Raw genomic sequence first — 6065 nt, 5'->3', positions numbered from 1 at the left:
CGCAAATACCCGCCATTAACGATAATTGGACTTCCAGTGTGCATGCCGGGAGTAAGGAAACGTCATAACCGCGGGTGCATCGGGGAGGTATGACGCTCTTTCTTAAAGGCACAATTTGTTTTTTTACAACTGTCGAAAATCAAGTCTCAATTGCACTGAGCGACTTGGTGGTACAGTGGTTAGGAGTGGTTAACACTATCGCCTCACAGCAAGCAGTAACTGTGCTCGGCCGTTTCCTCTGGCTTCCTCCCACAGTCCACAGACATGCAGGTTCCCTGAGCCGGTTCCTCTAATTAACCTGTAGGTGTGAATATGAGCGTGAATGGTTGTTTGTATTCTTTCTATATGTCAGCCCTCTGATAGACTGGCGACCTATCCAGGGTTTATCCTACCCTGCAATGCACCCCTCAAAAATGTAAAGCATTACAGCTGATGGATTAATTGTATCCCCTCTCCACAAGGCATAAATACAAACCAAAGTCAGCAGCTGCCCCTGACTGTGTTTTGTGTGAAGCAGTTCAATGAATTGTAAACATGTTTGTGAAAAAGCACCACTAAAATACAAAATCAACAAACATGATTTTGCATTATAGTACATTTAGTAAAATATACTAACTGGTAAGGAGTTGCATGGTGAGAGCTACATTTGATATAAATGATGCTAAAACAAAAGCAGGCCAATCTCTATCAACAAGCTTGTTGTTTGTATTGTAAACATATTATGTTTTAATGATGTTGAGGGCCAATAGAGAATGCAACAAGTACTGAATCAGCATATACTTCTGTGTGCCCTCTCCAGGTGATACTATACAAACAAGTCCAACTCTCCGCTGTCTACCTCAAGCTCAAGTGCACCCATTGCTCATCATAGACACACTCCAGTGGACAACAACTGGCACTTCAGTTTTGAGATCCCCTGGAACAAGATGCCATCAGAGATTACTAGAAAAGCACGAAAAAAGAGCAGCTAACAAGACGTGAAAGGTGGGAACTGAGTCACCTGATTGTAGGGGAGATCCTAACCATCTTCCCTACACCAGGGAAGAAACATCTTAGTGAAATTGCCAGGAAGATTGTTTCAACTTATCCTCCTCTTCTCAAATTGTAGGTAGTGGTTATGCCTCTCTTACCAAGCAGCTGCAGAGCAGAGTTTTACCTGAAAAGACAGGCATCCAGCACAAGTGAGGGAGAAGACCTGCCTTCAAAGATGGTGAGACTGGGCACATACGACTGTTTACATTGGCGACCAAAGAGGCTGCCACCAGGTGAAACTGCGGAGGCTCAGAAATGTACACATGGTAAATTAAAGAACATGGACAAAAACAGAAGTAAGGACACCAAACATATGATGGAAACTTTCTACACTTAGAGAGGCAACATGATAAGTGGAATGGAAACCCCTGTTCTGGTATCTGTTTGAGATATGCAGTATGATGGCTCACTTCAAATAACTCAAGGGTATGGATGTTGACAGAGGATCTGTGTCGAGTGAATGTGGAAGAGTCCTTTCATACCTCATGAGAAGAGCAAAATAGGAGACATCCTAGCAGGTATAGAAATCACAAAGAGGAGCATCTAGACGCTCATCTTCACAGGTGTCTTTTGCTGCTTTTGAACCATTTCATCAATGAAGACCACGGCGAGGTGTTCCTGAGGTTTGATGAAAGGTATCTGCCATCTGAAGTCTAAATTGCACCAAATATTTTAGCATCTCGTAATTTCATTAATTACAGTATTGAAAAAAGAACATAGTTCTTTCAAGAACAAGGAACACACAAGTATATTTTTAACATATTGAGTGGAAAATTAAGTTACAGTCAAACTTGGATGTGAATGTCAGGATAATACAAGGATATGAACATGATGCCAAATGATGGCAAAATATTTTTTACAGTAGTTCCTTATTGTGGTTTTTGACATGATGTTAGACTCATCTCTTAACTTTAAATGTAACTTTTCCTTCTGTTTTGTACCGTAGGGAGTTCTACCCTGACAGAGGATCAATTCATGATTGCAGGGGACCAGACCATCGTGAATGGCAGTGTTCCCAATTTTGGCAATGCCCTTCTACTGATGTTTGCAACATACTACTGCCTCAACATCGTCAGTCCACCAGAACTGGGAGCAACTCTGGAAGTCTTGTAAGAGGTAAGACCTGAAGTGTAATCATTCAAAGTCATTCCTATCTTAAATCAAAGAGTGAACTCCCACATAGTTCTTTCTATATTGATGTAAACCTACTCGAATTAAAGATGAGACTTGGAACTTGAATGTAGTATCAATTACTGTATTTCAATCTGAATGTGCTGAAGCTCAGAGCCTGCAGAACAAAAATGTGTAGCAGTCCAGTGACTCATGGTTTTGACACTTTTAATGTACAGATATGATCATAACAGTTGATGAAAAGTCAATTCAAGATTTCCTTTTGACCTCAAGCTGTATTTCACATGTAAAGTCAATTAATGGTTGGACCATTCAAAGAATTAGTGATTCAATTAAAATGTTTGTAGCACTACATTCAAGTGTACATCTATCTGGTGTCTTTTCAAAATAAATCCAAACAAGGGGACCAAAGTAGAGAAGACTGAAAAACAGCAGTCCATCAATCCCATGGTTCGTTCATTGATCACAAACATTACAGACTTTGAATGGAGAGAGTAGAAGGCAGAACACATATACACACACTTACACACACAAGTCTCTCTCTTTCATACACAGAATATTCTCATGTATAACTAAGTGTGTTCCACAAACCATTTCCAGTTGAATTTGTCGATTTGGATATTGGTTTGTATGCTCATTTGTAATGTTTAAAAGTTCCATTGCAGGCTCAATCTGCCTTATTATATATATATATATATATATATATATATATATATATATATATATATACAGCTGTTGTGCCCACAGCAAAGACATTTTAATAATTGATTTGTCAGCTTTAAAAAATGGTGAACCAATGACAAAAGCAACTATAGCAATTGCCGCTTTTGATTTGACATTTTAAAAAAGTACTACGAGTTAAAAGTAAGTATTTTAAAGCCATCCCTAATGAATTCTTGTAATATGCTGAACAAAAGAATTTGTATGTTGTGATGCAAATGATAATAATAATAATAATAATGGTAATAATACTAATGATAATAATATATAAGCATACAGATTGAATTCTATAGCATAATTTTTATGTAAGTTTTTTTTGGGCAACTGCTCTTGATGAAAGCAAGCATTAGCCCTCCCTGCTACTTAAGACAAGTGACTGAATATAATACACAGAGCATATAGAAAGTAGAATAGAAACCGGCCTGAAATAAGTAACTGAAGAAAATATGTACAGTATAATAGATTTTGAATTAGTTTCACATTAAACTATAAAACTAACCTAAATAACCAGACAAGAGAGACCATCACTAACACCTGGCTGCCGGTCTTTCTTGCACTGCATCTCTTACATGCATTTTGTAGCTTGGCTGTCTGGCTCTTCAGCGTTCAGTCAGGAACTTGCAATACGTAACTTTTCACCCCTAGGTGTCACTGACGGCTACCTATACATCATTCTCATCCAGGCATTGATGGCAGCAATGAGTAGGGTACATGTTTATTTTATGACTGGGTGAAGAAGGTAAATGTCATCAGTGCCCTCACACAATGCAGTGTTTAACAAAAGAACAGTGGCTGAAAAGAACAGAGCTGAAAATGAGCGAAATGGCAACATGTGCGAAGGTGCAATGCAGAGTTAAATCACTCTAAAAACAGCTAAAATCTAATTTCCCCTTTGTTTGTTTGTGCATGAGATCATTTTCTGGCATTAAAATAGGTCCTGAGATAAAACATGAATTGTGAACAGACGGTTAATTATGCAGTCTGAGTTCAATTGGCTGCATTATTTCTGATCCATCCTCTCATCCGCTTTGAAGTTATTACAGCAATACTCCTCCTGGATTGAGCCTCTGGTTTTCCAGACACAGAGAGATTCACAGCTTGATTAACAGATATAGGCTACATTGTGGTTTTGAAATGTTTTGCATAATGCTGCTGTGTGCCAAAGATGAGATATTGTTTGAGTCAGAGTGCATTAGCGACAAAGGCCCATCACTGACTGGTGCTGTGTTCCAACAGGCTCGCAACCATTGCAACAACAGCAATGTACACATGTGACATAGTGTATATTCACACCACAAAAAAAAAAAAAAACACATCTTCCTTCGCTACAATAATGGCAGTTGAGAATGAAACCTGAGAAGACAGTACAACTTTATTATTTTGACTAGGCTGCTCCGGTGGGCCTCAGTTCTACATTTATTTAAATCATTCTACTCTATCCATGGACAGTGCGCGTACAATTGATGTTAGGAGTGAATGATGTAATGTCTGAGAACATAGGAAAACAATACCTGAATGTCACTCTGTGTCTGTTGCACCTCACACGGAGGCTCAGGTCTAGACAACACAAAGTGCGGCACCAGACTGAACTCGTTCAAAGGGGAAAAGTGCTTGTAATATAGAGTTGTTTCTGGGCCGTGGATAGATCTTTATGTGATTTCCTCGGTCCAAATCAGTCAGTGGTGGAGCTCAGCAGCCAAAAACGATAGGAAAAATAGGGTCAGACTTTGTGCCTGTGTTTTCAGGCAGTTTAAATGATCATAACCCTTAAAAGTTACTGATTGCAGTACATTCAGTCAGCCATTAGTTCTTAAATGTTGTGCTATAAATGTTGACTTATAAATACTATGCGACTATATTATGCATGCATCAGAAACCATCAGAGCATTTCATCTCTGCAAACATGCAACGACACCACATACGTTACCCATAAATCATTTTCCTATATCACAAATGCCTGCAGCTGCTTTGCAGTTCCTTCCAGTGTCTCCTCATCTGGCATGCATCAGCAGTCGCATCCTTCCTGGTGTGAAGTCGGGAACTTTCTTAGCCACCATGCTTGGCTTGGTCCAAACAAGTGGGTGCAGAAGACCATAGCACTTACTTAAGTTCTTACTCAATGGCAATGTTCTCAACTGGTGGGTCTGCTTTCACCAGAAATGTAATAGGCTTTCAGCAGGATCACTGCTTCAAATAGTTTGTGAAGCTTAAAGTTCCCCTAGGTGCGAGGCACAGTAAAAACTGCTGTAGGTAGGCATAATAAAAAGGTGTTACCATCCAGTGAAATCAGCATTTGCCTCAGGGAGCTGCCTTATTTGTTCCAAGAAATGTAAAAGAGTAGCAGGAGGTGGGACCACTTCAAATGATTAGCATGGTTCAGCTCTGTGATAAGATGACAGATGTCCACAGGGTTTTGACTCTCATATTTTCTCTGTAATCTGGTGAACTTCATGGTGGATGATGATTTTTTTATTATTATTATTATTATTATTATTATTATTATTAATTGCAGTATATTGAAAGGGAAAATGAATCTCCTTAAATATCTGCTTTTCCCTTGAGAAGTAATAAACCCTTTCACTTACAGATTAACTTGGTCTGCATGAGGTAAAATGGAACAGGGGAAGTCTACAGAGCCGTGGTGTAAGTATTAAATCCCTTTATACAATCTACTACATGCTTTAAATTCCCTTGGGCATAGACATTAGGTGGATAGAGCTGAGTGGGTTTGTATTTGTAGTTCTATGCATTCATGATCATGAACAGTGGAGGTGCAATCTTGCCAAAGTGCTTCCATCTGCACCACATTTAATGTATACTAACTACCCTTTTAAAGACATTTATTTCTCAGTTGAATTGACGTCATCTAAAATCATATCAGTAATAGCGTATTTTAGACTTGTCTGTGACATGAAATGATTTTAACCACCTCCTCACCATTTTATTGATATGGCACCATTATTTAAATATGTAAATTGAACATTCAGTTCTACAAGTGAAGTGAAGCTGAATTGAAGTTTTTTCTATTCCAGAGCTGAACTGAAAGCTGTTGCTGCATGGAGCTGACATGCCCTCACCAGACATGCCATTTAATTGCAGCCTGGAAAGTCTTTACAAGGCACAGTTGGGGAGTCACTTTCCCCACATTACATTTGGGTCTTAATTTCCCATGGTGTGCCCCC

General features: G+C 39.0%; 1 long non-coding RNA gene across 1 annotated transcript; it reads left to right on the top strand.

Moving 5' to 3' along the window:
• Positions 1-6005, top strand: LOC147817777 (uncharacterized). The gene is made up of 6 exons (XR_015438692.1): positions 1-87; positions 800-984; positions 1109-1210; positions 1979-2148; positions 5471-5526; positions 5916-6005. It is a non-coding gene; the product is annotated as an uncharacterized LOC147817777 (long non-coding RNA).
• Positions 6006-6065: the final 60 nt, after the last annotated feature.

This window comes from Seriola lalandi, unplaced genomic scaffold (assembly GCF_002814215.2).
Source record: "Seriola lalandi dorsalis isolate HSWRI2012SDOR001 ecotype SW California unplaced genomic scaffold, Sedor1 jcf7180002054896, whole genome shotgun sequence".
In the NCBI taxonomy this organism is placed as follows: Eukaryota; Metazoa; Chordata; class Actinopteri; order Carangiformes; family Carangidae; genus Seriola; species Seriola lalandi.
Note: the sequence above shows the minus strand (reverse complement) of the source record. Positions and strands in the feature narration are given on the sequence as shown.